Source organism: Marmota marmota, unplaced genomic scaffold, assembly GCF_001458135.2.
Source record: "Marmota marmota marmota unplaced genomic scaffold, marMar, whole genome shotgun sequence".
Lineage (NCBI taxonomy): Eukaryota > Metazoa > Chordata > Mammalia > Rodentia > Sciuridae > Marmota > Marmota marmota.
Window position 1 is genome coordinate 15291148 of NW_025999998.1, and position 25339 is coordinate 15316486.

Genomic DNA, 25339 nt, shown 5'->3' on the forward strand with positions numbered 1-25339 from the left:
CTTTGACCCATTGATGGTTCAAAAATGTGTTGCTTAAATTAGAGAACTGCAAATTAAAACTACATTTAGATTTCATCTCACTCTAGTCAGAAAGGCAACTATCAAGAATAAAAGTAACAATAAATGTCGGTGAGGATGTAGGGGGAAATGTACATTCATACATTGCTGTTGGACTGCAAATTTGTGTATCCACACTGAACATTCCTCAGAAAACTTGGAATGGAACCATCATTTGACCCAGTTATCCCACTCCTTGGCATGTACCCAAAGGATTTAAATCAGCATACTATAGTGGCATGGCCATATCAATGTAGCTCATCATCAATGTAGCTCAAATCATCAATACAGCTCAATTCATAATAGCTAAGTTATGGAACCAACCTAGATCCCTTCAACAGATGAATGGATAAAGAAAATGTGGTACATATACACAGTGGAATATTACAAAGCCATAAAGAAGAATGAAATTACAGCATTTGCTGGTAAAAATGGTTAGAACTGGAGATTATCATGTTAAATAATCCAATCCCCAAAGCCAAAGGCCAAATGTTCTCTCTGATATGCAGATACTGATTCACAATAGGTGGGAAGAGGGAGGAGTAGACAGGGACAGTGGGGGGCAGAAAGGGGAAATGGGAATGGGAAAGATAGTAGAATGAATTGGACATAATTTTCTTATATGAACACATGACCAGTGTTACTCCACATCATGTACAACCAAAAAAAGGGAAATTATACTCCATGTATGTATGATATGTAAAAGTACATTCTACTGTTATGTATAACAAAAAAGAACATTTTTTAAGTATGTTGCATAATTGCCAATTATCTGTGAATTTTCCAAAATTCCCCATTATTGATTTATAGTTGCATACCAGTGTGGTTAGAAAATACTCTTGTTATAATTTCAATCTTGTTGAATTTTAATGCTTGTTTTGTGGCCTAACATATGATCTATCTTGGAGAATGTCCTATGAAAATACTGTGCTTTCTTTTGTTGTTAGATACAATGTTATAATTATGTTTGTTAGGCCCATTTGATAAGAAGCATATCTCAAGTCTAATATTCCTTTCTCAATTTTTAATCTGGATAGTCTATCCTTTGTTGAATGTGGGGGATTGAATTTTCTACTATTTTATTATTGTACTGCTGTTCATTTCCCCTTTCAGATTTGTTAACATTTGCTTTATATATTTAGGTGTATTGATGTTGAGTGCACGTGTATTTACAGTTACTATATCTTCTTGATGACCTCTTAATCATTATACAATGACTTGATCTCTTTTTACACTCTTTGACTTAAACACTGGTGTGCTCAAAAGCTCAGCCACCCACTCTCTTTTGGTGACCATGAACACGATGTATCTTTTTTCCATCCTTTCACTTTTAATCTATGTGTGTTCTTATAGCTGAATGTCACTTGTATGCAGCATTTTGTTGGATTTTTTTAAGCACTCAATTATTTTATGTCTTTTGATTTGAATTTTAATACATTTGGTCCATTTGTGACATTAATTCATTAATCTTTGTCTCCTCATGTAAGGGCACTAATTTCGTTCATTAAGAATCTTACTCTACCTTTTGACCTAACTACTTCCCAAATGCCTCATGTCCAAATACCACCATGTCAGGGTTTTAGGTGTCAATATATCTATTTTTAGGGAGAAAAATACTCAGTGTATACCAAAGCTCAAATCATTTTATAGGAAAGATTCTTACAAGGTTCTGAATATTGGAAATAAAGTGTAATCAATATATTACCTAGGCTTTAGAACTTCAATTTTCATTTAGGGTAATACCCAAGAAAAAGCAATGAAAAAATTAAGAAAACTCTCTATTTTGTTTTTTAAATAATATCTTTGGACAATTTTAAGTAAAGGCCAAATGCTTATATTTATTTTTTTCCAGAATGAGTTTATTCAATACATACACATTGGATATTTATCATGTGAAACAATTCCTGCTGAATACTGTTGGAAAGATAGATGAATAATGCTTGTTGTCTTAAGGAATTTAATATCAATTGGATGAAGAAAGGGCCACAAAATTCAACATATGATATAAAAGTTTATTGCATATGCATATAATATAAAATTTTAAATATAATATAAAAATATGAATACATACATACAAACACACATATACACATATGTATTCAGGACAATGTGAACTCAGAGGATAAGGATATGTTTGGAAAATTTTGAATTTTACACCTTTAAATGCTTCATTGTAGATAGAATGTGGCTTTCATTTGACTGGATGGATGGATTGCGTATGTTGTATTTCCAGCGATATGACGAGGATGTTGAAATGGGAAGAGTTGATTTTGCAGCTGAATGCCCATGTGCACCATTTCAATCTAAAGTACTTTTTACAAGAAATTGTTTTCTTTTATTATACCTTAATTCTAGAGAAAACTAAAAAAGGTAGGTACACATTACAAATACATGAAAGATTCTGTGCCTGCCCTCAAATGGCATCTGTTTTGGTTTGTATTTTGATCTAAATAAATTATTGTATTCCTGAAAGTTTTAAGATTCTCTAAGTTTATAACCTAATTTAAAATAAACAATATATTATGGAAAGATAGAAGGCAAGCTGTATACTGAAGTGTGGGTTTAGTCATGTAAAACTTTCTCAAGAAATCATCTAGCCTTGGATTCACTGTCTCAAAGTTTAACACTCATGAATCATAGGAAACTCCAGCCCTGAGAAACTGTATGTTTTACTTCAATTTTCAAATTTTCCCTCTTCTGGTTTCTTAGTGCAAGACTGTGCAATGCTTTTGCATACATAGCTCTGTTTTGGTAATGTTCAGACTGTCTATCAAGAATTGGTTGGTGGAGAAATTAGAATCCGAGGTAGTCATCTCCCTTGGAGATCAGATTGTTGGCATTTACAGGAGTTGGCAGAACAAGTATAAAGAACTTTGTGACAACACAGAAAAAACAAACAAACAAATGTTAAAAAAATAAAACCACACATACAAAAATTTATTCCTCTGGGAGAAAAGTGACTTTTATCAAAGATCAAACATACATTCATTGTCTGTTTCCCCCAATTTTTTGTCCTCTGGCAATTTTTTTCAATGCTGTTAGATAAAATGACTTTCATGTTTGAAATTACTAAGATGAAAATGACCAAGATATAACAAGTCATTTAGATTTTACTGAATCCTTTAAAATAATTAATTATTTATGTTTATACAAGTGCATTGTTGACTTTATTTTTAGTATACAAATTCATCTTTTCATATCTATTGAATAGTTACCAAGAATTGCAATATTTTCTACTTGTATTCTAATAATTGAACTTAGAAGAGGATAAAGATTTTTTTCCACAATTATACAAAATGTGCCTATTTTTTTCAGGTTCTTAGGTGCAAATATAGATTAAAAATTCAAAATTTCTTAGTCGTGCTGTTTCGCTGACCCTTCCTGGGATCCCTTCCTCATCTCTGGTAGGGACACTTTGCTGGTGCCATCTTGGATGACTGTCAAGACCTGTGGATTCTTTAAACTATTTAATTGTTTATCCCTTTGTTCAATTCACTCAAATAAGTGAAAAATCAAACATAACTTCTGGTAAACACCTTGGATTTTAGCAATACTCTCCAGGTTACCAGAAAATTATTTCCCCATATACTAGTTTTTGATAAATACAAAGGAATTATGGATGTTAGGACCCTCAGATTTCATGCCTTTATTCAGGGATCCCAGCCTAAACTGAGGGCAAAAATACTTTGAGTAGGAGGAAAAAATCTTCTGAGCTGAGAAAAGGGATGGATGGCAAGTCTGATGAAGACCAACCCCACATTCTATCAGTGAGCACACAAGTCAACCAAATATGGAACCTGACTAGTCCCCACTAAGTATTTGAGTGCATTGCCCAGCACAACCTCTCATATACTTTAAATCCTCTCTAGGTTACTTATAATATCTAATACAATGAAAATTCTATGTAAATAGTTTTTATACTATATTGCTTAGGAAACAATTGCAAGAAAAAATGTCTGTATATGTTTGTTACAGATGCAATTTTAATTTTGAATGTTTTCCATCAGAGGTTAATTAAATCTATGAATGTGGAACTCATGAATATGGAAGGCTAACTATCTACACACACACATGACTATATACGACAATGTGTATAAAAATCTATGTGTAGACAGAGATCACATGTGACTCATCATGCCAAAATTATTATTAATTATCTACTATATACTTATACTCACATACATATACAAAACATATGAACAACCACAATTTTATATTTAAACTTCTAGTTTCAAACTGATTATGATAGGATTTATTTGAACCTCCCAACTTTTTCTGATTTATAACTTCTTTCTCCTACTGTAAAAATCTTGACTCCTGTTCTTAACAATTGATTTACTAATTTGTTCAAATCCAGTAGACACATCAAGTGGTTTGAGAACTGTGAGGATGTTCCTTAATGATAAGCACTTACTGAACTAGATTCCGGACCGTCTGCCATCCTATAACCTTCTCTCTGATTTGTTTTGCTTTTTTTGTTTTGTTTTGTTTTTAATGTTATCTTCATTCTCTGCCTTTGGATGCTACTTTCCAAATTTCCTTTAATTTACTCTTTCTTCCTTAGATAATTTTATCTTTATTTTCCATTTCTTTCCAAATCAACTGTTTTTAACTTTCTCTGTTTTGTTCATTTCAGTTCTTAGTTTTTGAGTTTCTCGTCTAGAATTTTTTTGTTATATTCTCAAGTACTTGAGCATATCCAATCCCATTTCGATGTGTAGACTTACAGTTTTCTTCTGCTTCGTGATTATTTTTTGGGGAGAGGCGGGTGGAGGATTCCTCAGATAACTTGTATAAGTATTTGCCAAAATATTATTTATTTGCTCTCTGCCACAGTTCTATATAGATTTCAGATTCCTCTTGTTCATTTGTGTGATATTGGGTGGTTTATAAAGTTACTAGCTTAATGACACCCTTTTCTTCCATTCTAGTAAAATCCAGTGATTTGGGGGTTCATATTGTTTGGGGGAGGGACACATACTCACTGTGTGGGTTCTCTTTGTTATGTCAGAAACCCTTCAATATTTCCCCTCTTTTTCTGCTTCACCTTCAATTGCTTAGAAAGTCTTCCTCCTTTCTTTTCTCTTCTTCTCCTTTGCCAGAAGCAGTACCCTTGGATTAGAGATCGTTGATTTAAAACTACCCTGTTGCCTTCAAGTAAAGTCTGTCTTTTCAATGATGAGCTTGGTACTTTAAGTGGTATGAATTTTGAAACATTTTTGGTAAAGTGCTGTTCAATTGCCTGGTTACTTTCTATGTGGTTGAGATTCAGGTGGATTAACCTTTCTGGATATGGTCACTCTCTCTCTTCCCCAGTACCCTGGCCTCCCTCAAGGGAGGCCTGGACTCCTGAATGCCCACAGTTTTGCCATCTGCATCAGTTCCCAAGTTGTAGAATAGTGAGGGTACAGAGCTCTTAGGTAGTTGATATTGTGGCCATTTCCAAAGGTTTAAAGGAGCAGAGGAGGTGAGTTATGAAGAAATTTCATAGGTGTGATATTATTTCCTATTATTTGAACAGGGGATATAGGGATGACAGCTTGACTCCACCATTGTCTGCATTATGGCACAAATGATAAAGATGCCACTCACATAAAAATACACATGGAGTTTTAATCTGCCATGATAATCACAAACCATATCTATTACTAAGTAAATGTAAATTAAAAGAAAGATACAATCTTGTGTCTATTGTATTGATAAATATCAAAAAGTTTCACTACCAAATGCTTCCAAGATGTGGAGAAACACCCATGAATTACTGATGAGATTATACTTTGGATAGGACTTCAGTAGTATTTGATAATTCGAATCACCCATAATGTTCAATACAGCAATGCCAGGCCAAGGCATTCAGAAGCTTTAAGTCATTTGCATACGTGCATAAGGCTACAAAAGTGAGTTCATTTTAGCATAGTGAATTTTTAGAAATAAAATCAAGCTTTAAAATCAAGCTTAATAATTTGAACTAATATTTTTTTAAAATATGGAAGCCATTTCAGGTATTTAGGCTTATCACTTCATATAGTATATACTTAGTATATTGGTTTTTAGGAACATTTATTTTAAAAAGTCACAGCAGAAACTTTTAGTCTTCAAAAACCAAGTGTACCAACAGTTAACAATGTAAAACAAAGATCTTATACAATAAAATTGATGTTCATTTCACTTAGTCTATTAGAGGGGGTGGCATAGTTGTATATTTAAAATTCACAAGCATAAAGCACATTAAGCAAACTTAGAATAAGCTTTGATATGATTCATCATGTGGGATTAGGCCCCGACTTCCTTGATAAGACTCCTATAGCATAAGAATTAAAACCAAGAATCAATAAATGGGATGGAATCAAAATAAGAAGTTTCTTCTCAGCAAAAGAAACAATCTGTAAGGTGAACAGAGAGCCTACATCCTGGGAGCAAATCTTTACTCCTCACACATCAGTTAGAGCACTAATCTCTAGGGTACATAAAGAACTCAAAAAGGTAAACACCGAAAAAACAAATAACCCAATCAACAAAAGGGCCAAGGACCTGAACAGTCACTTCTCAGAAGAGGATATACAACCAATCAACAAATATATGAAAAAATGCTCATCATCTCTAGCAATTAGAGAAATGCAAATCAAAACTATTCTAAGATATCATCTCACTCCAGTCAGAATGGCAGCTGTTATGAAGACAAACAATAATTGTTGGTGAGGATGTGGAGAAAAAGGTACACTCATACATTGCTGGTGGGACTGGAAATTTGTGCAGCCAATATGGAAAGCAGTATGGAGATTCCTTGGAAATCTGGGAATGGAACCACCATTTGACTCAGCTATCCCTCTCCTGGGACTATACCCAAAGGAATTAAAAATGGCATACTGCAGGGACACAGCCACATCAATGTTTATAGCAGCACAATTCACAATAACTAAACCGTGGAGTCAACCTACATGCCCTTCAGTGGATGAGTGGATAAAAAAATGTGGCATATATATATACAAAGGAATTTTACTCAGCAATAAAAGTGAATAAAATCATGGCAATTGCAGGTAAATGGATGGCGTTGGAGAAGATAATACTAAGTGAAGTTAGCCAATCCCCAAAAAACAAATGCTGAATGTTTCCTCTGATATAAGGAGGCTGACTCATAATGGGGTAGGAAAGGGGATCATGGGAGGAATAGATGACTTTTAGATAGGAAAGAGGGGTGGGAGGGAAAGAGAGGGGGCAGGGGATGAGCAAGGATGGTGGAATGTGATAGACATCATTATCCAAAGTACATGTATGAAGACACGAATTGGGTGTCAACATACTTTATATACAAGCAGAGATATGAAAAATTGTGGTATATATGTGTAATAAGAATTGTAATGCATTCCTCTGTCATTTTTAAATCAATAAAAAGGAATTATTTATTTTTAAAAACGTTTTTAAATAAAAGAAAGTTTTTACTGATCTAAATATCAAATATACCTCATAATATTGGGGGAAATAACCTGCTGATAATCTTATAATTTATCTTTTATACACACACGTGTGTATAGATCTCATGTCTGATACATATGTATTTGTTCCAACTTAACCTTCCATTATCAAGAAATTTTCTGATTATAAGTATTTTATAAAACAATGTCAAAAACTGTTTATCTCTCTGTTCCTACTTTAATTCCAAATGTGTTCAAACATTTGTGTTGGACATTTTCAATGCTATAACATATGATGATCCAAGGGGCATCTGTGAGTATAAAGTCATATTCCCATCTTTAAGTATATATACCACATGGCAAACTCATAAAAGCATTGTCCAAATAGTATGAGCATTATTTTTAAAATAGATTATCAAACTGATTTCTCTAAAGGTAATACTAAATTATAGTCCTACTAAAAATAGATCAATGACCTTAAAATAAACATCATAGTTGGTGATGATGCTGAACAGATAATACTACATAGAGAGACTGATTTGGAGTGGAGTTTTGGTATACTGTAATGTAGTATCTGATAATTCACCATGGAAAATGATTGGCCTTTGTATTTATATAGTTGTGGTTCATAATCAAGACTTCTGTTATTAATTGTGTGACTCAGGATTTTAAAAATTATAATGATTTAGTCTCATGTTGTTTATTCATGAAATGATATTAATTATGGTTACCTAAAAATGTGACCATGACAAGTGAATAACAAATATAACACTGGAAAGTTCTTGAACCATGCCTTAAGTTTAGTAAATGACAATTTTCATTATCATTATAATAGATATGAAAACTATATGAGGAGTGAATTGTTGCAATGTATGTATTAACTACAATTTTAAAAAGTGTAGTCTATTCATTTGTATATCTGTTACCAAAGTTTGCAATTTTGTAATTTTCTAATAGATTAGACAATATTATTGTGATTGTGGTTTTTCTTAATATCAGATGTTAGTAGAATACTTTCCCCAGAAAAATACCAAGAAAGGACAAATTGGAATGTCAGGACAAAGTCAGATTCAGTTAACATGATATCCAAAAGTACACATGATATCCATCATATTTCACACTCCTGCCCGACCCTGCAAGTATCACAAAACTTTCATATTTTGTTCAAACCACAATACCAAATGCTAATCCAAGCACAGAGTTGGTAGAGCTACTATTTTGTATTTCATAGATGAAACAAATAACATATGAAAAAAGTTATTTACACAGGGTCATAGTCACAAGCTCATTAAAATATAATATTACTATGTCACATGTTATCTGTCCTGTGTCACCATTTTTCAATAATCATGATAAAGAAGTTGGCTTCAGTATGTTCAGAAAACCCAGATAAACTTTATATATATATATATATATATATATATATATATATATAGTAACCAAGGTATGAATAAACAAAATTAAAGTGAACAGGCAGAAAGAATTGAAATAAAATACAAATTTTCCCATGACTGATGTTTCTTATACTTATATCCCACAGATGGCTGAATAGTCATATGTTTCTTTTTAGAAACTACTAATTAATATGCTGGACCACATAAGTATATAGATATTTATATGATCATTTTTACAATAAGTAGCATACTGTATATTCTCTCTTGTACCTTTGGTTTATTCTACTTACTACATCTTGAAAATCTTTTTTGTTAAGAGAAAATAAAGTGCATTATGTTTTCAGATTACATAGTATTCTCCATATGAGTGTAACATGATTTATTTACTTGGTCCCCTGTGGATGGATACTTAAATTCTTTCTAGTTGATTTTTCTTTCCCAAATTTTTAAAATTGTTTGCTATTGAATTAAAATAATGATATAGAAAAGCACTTATTTTTTTAAGTTCTTCTTTTCCTATACATATCCCTTTATTTATTTTTTTATTGATTTTAATTTTTTAAATACACGACAGTGGAATGCATTACAATTCTTATTACACATATAGAACACAATTTAGAAAAACAGTTATTAATGAAGCTTAAGTTTATCAGTATATATAATTCTGAGGTATGTATAAGAGAAAGTAATAAAAAATCTTGAATTTTGCAGGCAATGCCAAATTTTGGCCAATAATTAGTTTGCTCATAAAACTATATTTTGGTCTTTTAGTACTCATACAAAACAAAGCAGAAAAACATTGATGCCTTTGTTTTTATAAGCATTTCACTCCATCATTTGCCAGAACAGGCATGATTTCTTCAGCTGTGAAAAGAAACTAAAGTCAAGTCTATTGGCTGACACAGCATCATCTTCTCCTATGATATCAAAAGTAGCCTGGAAATAAAAACTCCAATAGAGATTGTGTGAGGGAAAGGAAAGGTCAGGGTAAAATTCTTTCAGTTGTTGCTCAGAAATGTGAATATGTATAGGTTTGGACTGTTTAGATGGATGCATCTGAAAAAAAAAGTGTTGTACAGGAAAGGCTGCACTGGGAATTAAAGTGACAATGCTTGGATCACGAGATGAAGCAAAATAAACTGTTATTCAGTGAGAGGAGAAAGGTCTCCTCTAATGCATCCAAGAGTCCTGTTTTTACAGCTCCTTGTGTGGAGTCAGAGCATTAGAGGACTAAAACCTTACCCAGATTATCTGTAATTTGACAACACCAGGCTGTTCATGGAGCTGCACTCTGATGGGTTTTAGCTTCAGTATGAGGTTCACAATGGCTTTTAAAAAAATTGTTTGAGCATTAATCTGTCAGTCTCAGTAAACCAAGGGTCTTCTATTTAAAGTTGAAAGTTCAGAAATGCACCACCCTTTTGGCAACCATTGAACACCTACCCTAAAGCATTAATGCACTTAAAAATAGCAAAATATCCCTTCACAATATTTTCTTTTATCCCATTTTGAAACTTTGTGGCTCTGATTTCTGACTATTAGACACATTTTGTAGGGTATCACTCAGCTCTGGGTTATATATTTCACCACCTAAAAAATGTGCAAACTTCAATGATGAAGGTTTAATTAAATAGCAAGAGAAACAAGAGATTTAAAGTAAAGCTATCATGTCTCTTGGACTTGTCATTTATTTTATTCTGTGAACTATTAAAAATTATGAGCTTTTTGAAGAATAATTATTGTTGATTAGTGAGTTCTGTTTTGGCAACTTTAAGGTGAGTTTTAAGTTTTCAAGTCTTTGTTCTTTTAACACATCCCATATTTATTCATACTAAAAATTGTCCTCTTTTTGATTTTGTATAATTTATTAAAATATTATTCTGTGAATAATACCTTAATAATAATTAAAATGATGTTTCTCCTATTTTATGTTCATCCTATTAGAAATTCTGCTCTGACTATGCAAATTTTAATATCCTAAGGGCGCAGCTGGGTGCAGTGGTGCACACCTATAATCCCAGTGACTCCTGAGGCTGAGGCAAGAGGATGGTAAGTTCAAAGTCAGCTTCAGCAACAACTTCAGCTAAGCAACTCAGTGAGACCCTGTCTCTAAATAAAATACAAAATAGGGCTGGGGATGTGGATCAGTGGTCAAGTGCCCCTGAGTTCAATCCCCGGTATCCCCACCACCACCACCAAAAAAAAAAAAAAAAAAAAAAAAAAATTAAGGACTGGCAATTTTCTATTTAAGGCTAGACCTGATCCATTTTCACTCAGTAAGTGCAAAAATAAAGAAAAATATATTGTGATTGTTTAAAAACAAAGAACCCAATGGAATCAGTTTAAATATGTCTATTGTCAAACAACTTTTACTTAATATTTTGAATCAAGTGTTTTTTAAAATAAGTAAATCCATTAAACAAGGACTCAATAGGATATGAATTATGGACCCATTAATGTGTCTCAGTCCTGCTGGTTGTGGTGGTTTCAAATAGAGGATGCTCTAAGGAAGTCAAAACTTAGACTGTAGCTGAATCATGAGAGAATTAAACCATCTGTAAATTCTTCCATTTTGGAGAATGCAAAAGTGTTTGTCCAGAAGAAGGGAATAGAGTGGTGGAAGGAAAAGGGAGGTCATTAAGATTGGTTCAGACTGGTCCAGCCAGTCTGGTTGCCCAGAGAGGAAACCAATGCTACTGGATGCTGTTACCATCAGATCCTCTTCAGCCCCATGAAGGGGCAAGTTAGGCCTCCTATCAACGCATTCCCCTGGAAAAGGCTTACAATTCTCCAGGTTAATTCTCTTTGCCTTGTTCCATGCCTTTTTCTGTTACCTGGACTCTATGGGCAATTCTTCTCTATCTTCAAGGTAACCTTACCTTCTACTCAGGTCTTTTGTATGGACTGACTATCCTAACTTCCAAACTATGCCCCTATTCCTTAATTATTCTTACCAATTCTTGGTAAAAATATAGCCTCAGCTGACCACTTGAAAAAGGCTTTTCTTTCTCCACCCTAGAACCTCTTACCCTTAAGCATTGTTCTGGAAGTTCTCATGCACCCAGATGAGGTTAAAAGTTACTACTTCCTCTCCTGGTCACTTTAATCCAGGGCAGCACTTCTAAGGGGGTCAAAAAATGACTTTTAAAACCACCTTTATTCTGCTAACATGTAAAGTTAAAGACAGTAACTTCTTCCTTTTCTTTTTTCTTTTAGAAAAATCGTTGGAATTAAGATGGGCTACATTAATGTAATTGTTTCAACTTACAGTTTATCAAATCAGCAAAAGCAAGCTTTAAATCAGTGTCATTTTTAAGCCTTAAAATAAGTTGTTCTCTGAATTTGGGCAGCTTATTTCTGGCAGTTTGCAGATGGACAGCCTCATGGCATTACTGAATGTATGCATTAGAACATAATTAGCTACATGTAAAGATAGGTTTAGCTCTTTCTAAATGGGTTAATCAGTTCTCACTGAATTCAGGAAAATATAAGGGAAACTAAATGCTCGATGTCTTTAGATTTATTGGCTTAGACTTTAGGTAAGTTGTGTGTAAATCATTATGTACCCCAATGAGAACTAGTCCTGTCATGTTTGGCTTTTCTATCAAGTTATCAAGGCATAAATATTATACAGTCACATTCTAGGGTTTCTTTGTTTTGATTTTGGTTGTTTTTCACGTGTAATCAAAATCTTTACATTTGCTACATTAAGTAGACATCTTGTGTGTTGTGCTGCTTTTACAAGTTGGTTGTGAAGGGGCAGGGCTCATTTGCTTATTAGTAAAGCTAGCTGTTAGAATATCTTCTATAAATGAGTTGTAAAATATGACGCAATTAAAGCAAGAAAACTGGGCTGCATCTTTGGCTTAAATTTTCAATTCTAGCTGCCTGTTTTCCTGTTCTTGAATTCCTTTTGCTGTATGTAGTATCCAGTGCTATTGTTCCTGCAGGCTCTGTCCTGGCTTTTCTTCTTTGTTTCCCTGCTCTCCAAAGGTGTTCTTATCTAGTCAGGTGGCTTTAACCCATCCATATGTTGATAGTTCCTTAATGTGTGTCACCAGGACTGATTTTTTTCCCCCAGTGCTCTGTCACCTGTGTGTAACTGATGTCTTAAATTTAATATGTTACAAACAGAAATCTGATTACTTCTGTCCTCAAATCCCCATCTGACTATCTCTCACTTCCTGGTCTTCTCAATCTTAATAAAAGGCACCTGGATCTAACAGATCTCCAGTGGAAACCCTGGAAGGTGTTCTTTTTTTAAAATTTAATTTATATTTTAAACTGATACTGTTTTAGTTTTTCTGTGGCTATGAACAAAATACCCTGAAAGAACAACTAAGAGAAGAAAAAGTTTATGGAGGCTTATGATTTCAGAGGTCCCAGTCCACAGATGGCTGACTCCATTGTTTGGGTCCAAGGTGAGGCAGCACATCATGGAGGGAGGGTCCAGCAAAGGAAAGCTGTTCACCTCATGGTAGAGTCAGGAAGTAGAGAGAGAAGAGGAAGGGGGAGCAAGAAGAACAACCCGTCCAGGACTCACACCCAGTAACTCACTACCTCCAGCCAGGTCCCATCTGCTTACAGTTACACCCAGACAGTTCATTCAAACTAGGATGGACTAATAGGTTGCAGTTCTTATAATCATTTTACCTATGAATATTCCTGAATTAAAAGGAGGTTTTTGTCTGGGAGCCATGGCACATGCCTGCAATCCCAGCGGCTCAGGAGGTTAAGGTGGGAGGATCCTGAGTTTAAAGCCAGCCTCAGCAATGGCGAGGAACTAAGCAATTCGATGAGATCCTGTCTCTAAATAAAATACAAAATACGCTGGGGATGTTGCTTACTGGTCCAGTGCCCCTGAATTCAACCCCTGATCCCCCCCAAAAAAGGAGGTTTTGGGGGATACCTCATATCTAAATCATAAGAGTAAAGAGTAGTGCCCAACCTTTGGTTCCCACCATTCTGTTCTCAACTTCTGTGAGATCAACTTTTTTAGATTCCACATATGAGTGAAATGATGCAGTACTTATCTTTCTGTTCCTGGCCTATTTCACTCAACAGTAATGATTTCTAGTGCCACCTATGTTGTTACAAATGATAGGATTTTGTCCTTTCTATGGCTGATAGTATTCTATCATGTGTATGTATTACATACATATTGTATATATGTATTTTCTTTATACATTCATCAGTAGATGGACACCGAGGTTGTATCCATTTTTTGGCTATTGTGAATAGTGCTGCAATAAATATGGAAGTGCAGATGTCTCTTCTACATACTGATTTCAATTCCTTTGGATATATACCCAGTAGTGGGATTGCTGGATCATATGGTAGTTCTATTTTCAATTTTTTGAGGAACCTCCATACTGTTCTCCATAATAACTGTGCTAATTTACATTCCCACCGACAGTCTGTAAGGGTTCTCTTTTCTGTACATTCTGACCAGCACTTGTTATCTTTTCTCTTACTGATAATAGCCATTCTTACCAGGAGGTATACTTGATTGCTCTCTTTTCTTCAACCATAGTCCAGTCAATTAGAAGTACAGTTAACTCTACCTCAACTAAATATACAAAATCTTTCCATTTCCTGTCTTCACCGCCACTCACTCAAAAGCCTAGATCATCCTCATCTCTTTGCTGCCTCACAGCAGTAACCTCCTAACTGGTCTTCTTGCTTTTATCCATATCCTCTTCAAAGTGTTCTAAATGTAAGCAATATCTTCACGTGCTTTCATACCCTTTTGTTCTTCTTCTTCATTCACATGTCCCTAGGCAAACTTTCAAAATATTTAAAAATAAAGTGAATGGTACAATGAATCTCCATGATTTCATCATCTGAGTTGAATAATTGTCATTTATTGTAACTGCTTACCTTCATGAATCCTCCTCCCTAGACACATCATTAAATACTCAGGAGAACTGCAAACATCATATTACTTTATCTGTGAATACTTTCGTCTATATTCCTGAAAGAAAAGGACTTGACTTTTAAATGCTCCTGTTACAGCAAATCTCTATTCAGTTTTCTAATCTTCTTGGCCATCTTAAAATATGATTTTCTAATTTTAAATGTTTTATGCATGTATGTGTTTGATTTCTTTTACCTCTATTTAACTTTTATGTTTCCTTTTTTTCTTTTTTCTTTCAAATTATCTGTTGAGGACACCTGTCATTTAATCTGTAAAGTACCACTCTTTTTTTTCTAAGGCATATCTTCTATCATGGTGTCTCTTAACATTTTCCTTTAACTCATGTTTTTAGAAACTAGAGAATAGATGATATTTTTGTTCATGTTGTAGAAAGAATAAGTCAGAGGGAATGTTTGTATTTTCTAGTTTAACACAGCAAAGGTCATATAATCCCTGGTTATTATCCTTTCGGGGGCTTAAAAGCTGTTCTATAGGTTAACACGTTTTCAGCCTGAGGATTTAATAATAAGGTGGCCTGCCTATAATTCAGTTAGTAGTTTTAGGTGTTGCCGATGTTGGTAGCCTTAATCTGTTATTTTGTTGAAGGTTGCAAATTGGTTACATTCTAAATCCACATTCAGTTTTTCGTTTATTTTCTAGAGTAGATCTGTAGAGAAAAGAAAACTTTCATTGTTTAGTTGTTGATGATGAGGTGAGTTTTCACAAGAAATGCAGGGTAAATGGGGAATTTTTCTCCTTATTTACATAATTTGAGAGAATGGATGAGTTTTCTAGAGTCCTTAGCTATAACTGATATTTTTGAGCATGAAATCATAGTTTTCATAAATAAAAATATTTTAAACATGGATCCATCACAAAGATTATTATTGCTTTGCTCAAACCATTTATTTTTATGTCTAACTGAACTAGTTCAATTAACTTCTGAGGTATGTTGACTTGACTCAGGTACTTGTGTGCGTTCTGGTAGGATCTAAGCTTTTCTTATACTTTTTTTTTTTTTTTTTTTGGTCCATAACCAGGAAGGAGCCAGTTTTCTGAAAGCTCTGTTTTTCCAAGTGGGAAGTGACTTTAAAACTCCTTAATTTAAAATATTATGTTGTCATGGCTACTATGTTTGTCCATATTTCTAGACTTTTTCATTGAATAGGACTTGGGAAAAACTCAAGGATAAACTACACCATGACTTCATATTCAAATTCCCAATTCCAGTATTAAATTTCTTAAATCTTACATTTTCCTATTTTTATAGTTAAAATCTAGAATCCTAATAATAGTGATATATGTACTTTTGCTAATCCTAACACATGTGTATGTGTGTGAATTATTTGTCAATTACAGACACACAGAGATACACACACAGACACACAAATAATTGAAAAGTAGCAATACAATAACTAAAAGTAATTTTAGATCTTTTCAGAATTTTTGGCCTTAGGCTATACCAACTCGGGATGTATGAATAGTAGTATTTTAAAATCATTTAATATAATGCCTATTTATGTGTTTAATGTGTCTGATACAAAAATTTTATATTGCTGTAGTTTGGATCTGGACTGTCACTCAAAGACCCACATATTAATGACTTGGTCACCAGCCTGTGGGACTACTGAGAAATAGTGTAATTCTCAGGATTCAGGGTCTAGTAGAAGGAAATTAGATCTCTGGGGGTGTTCCTTCAGTCTCTTTCTCTTTCTCCATCTCTCATTGCTTCCTGACCTCAATCAGATGAGTAGCCTCCTCCACATAAACTCCCGTCAATATATACTCTACAGCCACCAACACAAAACCATGGGCCGAGAGACATGGCCTGAAACTTCTGAAACTGTAAGCCAGAATAAACTTTTCCTCTCTTTAAGTTTATTTATTCTAAGGTATTTGTTACAGTGATAGAAAACTAATATATATTTCATTTACTTTGTTTTATTTTCCTTTCAATTCTTAAAAATTCCTTTCAATTTGATTTAGTTTTGTTGTATGATTATTAAAAAAACTATTTAAATTATTCTAAAATCAAAAATGAAAAAAGCAGGTATGGAGAAGTCTATGCTCTTTCACCTCAGTCTTTACTTCTCCTTCTAGATAACCTATTTTTTAAATTAGGCATTGGTTTATTCTCCTTTTTTAATATTAGCATTTCTGTGGGCATGATTATTAATTTGAGACTTCCCCCTCTTAAAGATAAATGTTGCCATAGAGTACACATATTTGTCCACCTTAATGTCTCACTTCACAGCATATATTATATAACACTCTATAGTAGTTTCTTATATTTTATGTTACATAATGCCCATTTTATGGATATACTATCAATTGAACTCATCACCCACTTATAAACCTTTAGATTATTTCTATTCTTTTTCTTTATAAATACTGCTCTCCTACCACTTAACACCCTGCAATGGCTTCCCATTGCTTTCAGATAAAAATTGAAACAACTTTCCATATCCTACAAGACCCTATACATTGGGTTTCTACCTTAATTCTCCAAACTCAGCTCACACTGTGCTTTTTCTGCTTGGTTATATCCCCATCCCACTGGCTTTCTTCCTATTTGTCAAATAACTAAGGCCTACTTTTCTGTAGAGTTTATATTTTTACACCCATTTAAGAAAAATTTCTTGGCATTTATTTTCATGGCTGATATCTTTCACTTTCCAAATTAGGGGAATGCAAATGCACCTGGCTTAAAATTATCTAGGCCCCACCTAATGTAACTCTAGTCACCTGTGTATTTTTTTTTTTGTATTTTCTTTACAACCTGCACCACCATCTGTGGTGGTGTGTAATCTATCTACACTGTGTTATTTTCTATAATGTCACATTGTGTTAGAGTACTTGTCATTTGATTCTTGTCCTCCTCACCTAAATGTCCTTCTGAATGTTTAATCTTTCACATTCTACATAGTGTCTGATACATACTGCAAGCTCAAAATGCATTTGTTCAACTAATGATTAAATCAATTGATAGCAAATATAAAATAAGTGAATGTGGAAAAGTATGTATAAAGGATTATCAACTTCAAAATACAACTGTTAACCTTTTTTATACATTATGGTAAAGTACCCAAAACTTTGTTTTTGGTAGATAACAAGTGCCATGTATTCAACGTGGTTGAAAACTCACTTGAATATTACTATACCAGACCACACTAAGTTTTTATTGCTTTTGAAACAAATGCAATTACATGTATTATGTGTAACTGCATTAAATTGTGATGTCTTTGCAATTATTTTGAGATTCTAGATAAGTTTTAACTATATTCATATAATTATTCACAAATGAGAGAAGATATCAGACATATGGTTTTCTTAACAAAAAAGGTACCACTATTTCCATTTTATAGGTGAGGAAGGAGACTATCTCAGAATTGATCAGCAATCTGAGAAATGTCATATATTAACTGACTTTGCTGGAAGTCAATCCTAGATTTCCTTGATTCCAAATCTCATGTTTTATGTCTGGATATACAGAATATAAAGTTGTTACAAGACAGGATTTCCAGTCATTTATATATTTATAGCTTAATATGAAATGCTAAAATTTTTTATGAGACTTTTATTTGTATAGAGAAATTCTACCCATTTACCTGGCCAATATTTTCTCATTCTCCCTGAGTCAGACACTTAAGACTTAGCCATATAACAAAATTTTAGCACTTTACATTGTTAAAATAATTCACAAATGCTCATAAGGTTTTGGCCTACTTAAATCTCATAACTAACAACTAGTTTTGAGATGTTCTCCTTTTCCTGTTATAAAACAGCCGACTCAGCATATATATTCTTACACTTGATGCATCTGTCAAATTTCTTCCAGTTCCCTGTCAGAATTGCATTTCCCACCATATCCTCTATTGGACCATCCCTTGTATTGCACAAAAATGACATAAAATTCTCAACTAACAGAACCTTTAAATTGTTATGTATCTATATTTTCCATCAGAGTAGCTATAGCAAAAATATCCAAAGCATACAGCTTATATTGACAAGATATTATGACATTTACATCAAATCATGTTATTTTTGTTATAATACCCTTGATATCTACATAAGAAAACAATATACCATTAATTTCATGGCAGCATTTTTGTTTTGTTTGTTGTTGTCGGTTGTTTTTTCTTTGTTTGTTTTTGCTTGGTTAGGATATTTGAAAGAGGCAACTGTTAAAAATGTAGCCCATATTTTACCTTATTTCTCAAACAGTTCTAATGATCAGAACTGCTTGGAATAGATAATAAACATACAGATGCCTGAACTTCATGCTCAGTAGAGCTGGTGGGCCATAGTTGGGTAGGAACCTGGGAATCTGTATAGGTATATAAAAGAGCAATTGGTTCTGATTCAAATTGGATTTTAATGCAAGTGGAGATTGTCACAGGTTTAAAGGCTCTACTATTTACATTAAGAATTCCNCTTTATAATGTTTTGAACAACCAATAAAAAAAAAAAAAGAATTCCTTGAAGGTAGGAATATTTTAGTTATCAACTAAAGAATATTCTAAAATTTAAGTGTGCATTTTAATCTTCTGGAGAGGGGCTGAGATTATATGAATCAGACTTGCTCCACTTGATGCTAAGGAACACATTTTGAATGGCTCTCAAGTCCATGTGATTTTTTAGAATCAACAGGGGATTTGAAACTCCAAACCAAACAACAACAAAAGACCCACACCAGTTCAATTAAATCCGTATCTTCACTAAAGAGAGTGCTATAGTTTAGATAAGTGATCTCCAAAGAGCCTTGTATTAAAGTCTTCATCACCAGCCTATGGCACTGTTGGGAGGTATTTGGACCTTTAGGACATGGGCCAATGGAAGGAAGTTAGGTGACTGGGAGTGGGACCTTGAAGGGAATATTGGGAATCCAGGCCCTCCTCCCTCTCCTTGTGCTTCCTGTATACCATGAGGCAGTGCTTTCCTCTGCCATGCAGACCCACCATAATGTACTGCCTTGCAATAGACCCCAAAACAATAAGTTGACAGACACACCTTGATCTGAAACCTTCAAAACTAAGAGAAAAATAAACCTTTACTATTTTTAAGCTGATATACCCCAAGTAGTTTTTCCAGTAACAGAGAGGTTTGGATGTAAGGGAGGGGCGGGAGTCTAAAATGATCCACAGGTTATTCTAATGATTGCCATGGTTCAAAACCAGAACACAAGTGAAAAAGAACATCAAAATTTTCCATTTGTAGTTTTCAGACTTACAAAAACCATGGCAATTATAGTCTCATGGTAGACAAAAATAAATAAATAATAAATAAATAAATACTACCTGAAGATATTCTTATATGAAGTCATATTTATTTCTTTTACAAGTCATTGGTAGTGAGTAATATGGCACATCTAGGAGATTAAGAGACTCAATATTTATTTTATGTGATTAAAGTACTGGGTTCAGGTTAATCGTAGGACTTGAGTTATTATATTTGGTTGCTAGAGCTTGACAAAGATTTCCTTTCCTTATTGGCTCTTTCTCCATAACCCTCTCTTATTTACTTATAAAGTAAGGTAAGGGCTGTTTAGAATCTTGAAACATCAGAGGAGGAGAGAGAACTACAATAATCAGGATGTCATGAGGATTGCTTAAAGTAGAAACAAAATAGGGCTATTATTTCTCCCAGTCAGAAGACCAATATATTATCTGGAAATTTGTGGCCATGAAAGCAAACTTGATCATATCACCACATATTTTATTTTTCATAAGATCATTCACAAATATTAGCTGATTTTTTGTAGCTACCACTATTTAGTACTTGAATCCATAAAACTGCCATTTTACTTTTATTTTTGTTAAAAAATAAGTTCTTAAGATGCAAGGTAGAATTCCGTTTCTGGCCATCAGATTAAGAAGTCCTTGACAATTATCCAACCACCAATGAGGAAAACTATGTAAACTATAAGAAAGTTATTTTCATGCATTAGAATCAGTCAGTCTAGGACTATTATCTGGGAAAAAGAAACAAGAAGGGACATAGGATTTTCTGCCTGGTTAATTCTGGAGGAGACCCAGGAAGGGGATGCTCTAGCAGAGAACTTCAGAACTTCCGGCTGAAATGAAATGACAGAAGTTACAGCTCGAGGAGATTTAGGACTAGAATTTTTAGGATAGACTATGACAAGAGAGAAGAGAGATATAGAGATATCCAGGAATCTGTTTAGGAGTCACCATGAGTCTATTGTTGAATATTATCTGCATAATCAAGGCACAAAATCCCACCAGAATGGTAAAGTATTGCCAAGTGGGTAAAAGCTGAACAACCGCCAGAGCTTACACACACTTGGGGAATATAAAAGTTACAAGCAGCCAGAATGGAGATGCCTTGTTGAATACTTAGGCATTCAGTATACAATCCTGAAGGTAAGACCTCAGCTGAAGTAAAGTTGTGCTAGAGAAAAGACTTTTCTAGAACTGTCTCCACAGATCAAAACACAGGTCTTAAAAATATTGGATGGATCAACAAATTACTTAACTTACTTCGAAAGGCAGGCAGGCAGGAAGGAAGGAAGGAAGGTAGGAAGGAAGGAAGGAGGAATAGGTGGGGGGAGGGGAGAGAAGGAAAGAGGAGAGAGAAATTATGATTGATGAAAAAATTGGAAACCCAATTCTTTTCCATAAAAAATCTTTCATCATTGGTTATATTGATCTTCTTTTCTTAATCTGAGAATAACTGATTTTTTAAAATGGAGCTTCCACAGGGAATTATACTGAATAAGAAGTCTTGTTGCCATTAACTACTGAAATGAATTTTGTGTTCATTTATCTCCATTTATTCTAAGCATAGCTTTTTGTTATGTTGATATGTTAATGGATGTTTATTTTGAATATGGATTATATGACATTATTTTAAATAATTTTTTAAAAATATCTTAATACATTGGTTCATATCATCTTTTCAAAATACAGTAGTTTAATATATACATTCCTAGTTAGCTTACAAATTAATTATTACAAATAAAGAATAAAATGCTTAAGTTATGGCTTACTGTTCATAAAGCATACATAAAAATGTAGACATTGAAGCCAAAAATAATTTTAAAGAATCAAAGCAGATTAAAAAATAAAACCATAGTTATTGTACACAAAATTTATTGAAGTATACTTCGTTTTTGAAAAACATTCTTTATATCTCTCTGAAAGGAATAGAAGAGACATTTGTAATAATGAATTTGTAATCAAAGCAGAGAAGGCTGAAAGTGAAAATAAATGTAAAACAGAATTCTCAAAATTCAATTATGCCATGTAAATGTATAAGTTGTTATAAAGTGACCCAATGTTTCACAAAATCTACAATAATGTGAAAAAAATCAAAATGTTTTCAGTCAACTCATTGTTTTCTAATATTATATCATTTTAATCAAATAATTTTGACCAATTTTTGTCTTTATTGTTTAATTTTTAAAATTCTCCATGATATTTTTACCCCAGAGGGATTTCAGTAATTTTAACTCATTTTCAAAAAATTAAATTCTTCTGAGTACAGTGATGCAGGTTTGTGATTCAGTGACTCAGCAGGCTGAGACAAAAGGATTGTAAATTCTAGACCAGCAATTTAGAGAGACTTTGTCCAAAAAAACCCAAACAAACCTGGCCTGGGGATGTGGCTCCATGGTTAAATGGCCCCCTGGATTCAACCCCTGGTATAAAAAAAGTGAAATTCTACCTAAGTGAAGTAATAATAGGTAAGTTATATTATGTTGAAAATATGTAAACATATATTTTAGAAAAATACTATGAAACATATTACATGACTAGATTACTAGTTATTCTCCTATTAATAATTTATTTCAAAAATTTGCTACTATAAACTATTCTTCCTTGAATCATTCTTTGCATTTCAAATTGTTTTTAATATTTCTGAAATTGATTTACAGGATCCAATCTTAAAATAGTTTGTAATCTTGTTGGTACAGATCTTAAAGCTATGTACTTCAAGTGTATAGACTGGCCAGTGAGCACCAGTTTCACTTTTTCAATGGTTTCCAGTGGATAACTTAAATGTAGTTTCCCTTTACACAGCAGCATTAATTTTCTTTGCAGTTTACTTCACAGTTCACTGTTTCCCAGAAAACTCAGATATTAGAAGGATTTCCTAATGAAGATGACTTCATTACTAAATATTGTTAAATATGATTCATAATACTTGTACACTTTGGAGAAAGTTGTTGAACAGAGCTAATCTTTCAGATTCCTATCCGAAAGTGAGCCAGTTTTGGTACTGAGAAATGAGTGCAATGTCTGATCTTCATTTTTTTTATGTATTTATGTGGGTATGAGACAAAGACAGAAAGACAGACACAAATTAAAATTGACAGACTTCATATGTATTTCTCCAGCTACTATAATTGCTGATTTTACAACCACTCAGTAGGAAAGAAAATCCTAACATGAGACTAACTTTATGTTTCCAATTAAGTGGTCCAAAAAAGTGAACCAACAGAGAATGGCATACGAGAAGCAACTGTGGAGGAGAAATACTGAGCATTTTTCTATAATGCAAAATCATTGGTAAAAACACTCAGGAAGAGAAAAAACAAGAGGATTTGTTATTTTCATTTTGAAATTAGTTTAGAAATTTCCTTAAAAGCTATCCTCCTGCCTCAGCATCCTCCTGCCTCAGCTTCTGGAACCACTGGGATTACAGGCATGGGCCACCTCACCAGGCCAGAATCAGGATTTGAATTCATACAGTCTGGTTCCAGAATTCATATGCATGGCTACTATGCTATACAAGGTTTATGATAGTTTGCAATGGTTTCTCAAGAAAAGGGAACGAGAGAAGAAGGAAAGAAGGAAGGAAAGGAGGGAGTAGAAAGGGAACAAGGAAAGGAGAGTGGGTGGTTGGTGTACATTACTCATGGGAAATTATGTTCTTTTATCCAATATCCTAGTTTTCTATCACTTTTATGTCATATTATACAAATTGAATTTTCAGTTTTTTTAAAGTGTTGGTTTTTTTAAAAGTTCTGCTATAATAGTTTCAAAATAAAATGTCAATGTTCAACAGCCCTCTAAAAGATGAGATGTACCTTGAGAAAAATAAAACTGGTTAATTTGAAGATGGACTATGGCAGTAACAACATTTCAACAAGTCCTTTATTCTTTTCTTTTATAACATTGAATTTCTGCTTTATTTTAATGTGTGTATTGCAGTCACTAAGGAGATTTTTTCAAAATGTCAATGCATACAGATTTGTTTTTTAGAGGGGTGTCTTTTAAAACTTACTTTTTCTGAGGAAAAGACCATTATAGGTATTATATTTGGAAGTATGTTAAAATACCTAGGCTCAATAAGTGAGACATTGAATAAAGAAATTCTGACAAATTACAATGCCTCAAGGTTATATAGTTCACTTTCTAAAAGCACTGTGATATTGAAAATAATGAATGCAGATGTTTTTGATTGACCTGCTAAGCCAAAGATAAAAAGTTTAGAGTTTTAGAATTATAATGAATTCCAAAAAGGGCATTCTTAATTTCTTCTTAAAATTTTGTTTTTCTTTTCTTTCTTTTAAGAAATCCTACATCATCTTATTACATTTTCAGAGGAGCAGTTATTAGTCTGACTTTAAAAATAATCAGTTTTCTGTTTGATTTATTTTAAGACACTATTGTGTTACTTTGATCAATGCTGTTAAGTGAATATACTGTCTATTTAATATAATATATTTTGTTATGGGATATACCAAATATCTTAAAACCTTGAGTTACAGAAGTTGCTTCAAATGGGTTATTTTTCCCCTTTAAAATGAAAAACAAATCCTAGGTGGGGAAAAGAATCACTGTTTTTTTTTTTTGTAGAATTTCAGGATTATCATCTGATAGAAATAAAACTGTATCCTCATTAGTTCTCAGGTATTTTGAAAATAATAATGGAATATATGTTAGAACTTCTCCTGAAATTTACAAATTTCTTTCTACAATGCATGATTTATTTTGCAAACTTGAGAACACTGAATATCGTCATAGTTTTCTTATCTTCATAGCTAATCACAAGAATGGGGTTCTTTTAATAATGATAGTGTACAGAGGGTCAAAGTTTTCAAATTGATTTCTAAGTATTATTTCATTAATCTTCCATGTTTACCCTTACACTTTGGTGGAACCAGGCTGTATGAATTCAAATCCTTAGGCTATATATAAAAAAAATGTACTAGCTGTTTGAGTCAAGTGGAACAGAAACATGTTAAAAATGACTGTTACTGTTTCACCAGGAAGTGCAAAAACCAGTAATGAAATCTAAGCCCATATAGCCAATTACTATCTGTGCCTTAAAACATCCCTAGAACATTAATATTAGAATATTTAGGTGTGTGTTGTCGGGGAGAGTTTGAGGGAAATGTGAAGTAAAACTAGAATAAGACCCTTCTGACCGTTGGAACAATCTTCTATCTATTGAATTATTATCGCATAAAGCTTCTTCAAACCCATCCCATTTCTGGGGAGGTCAAAGCTTGGTTATCATGTAAACCTAGCTGGCTCATAGTGCTCATAATTATTAGAAGCTTTGGAAAAACTCAAAGGCAATACTCATTT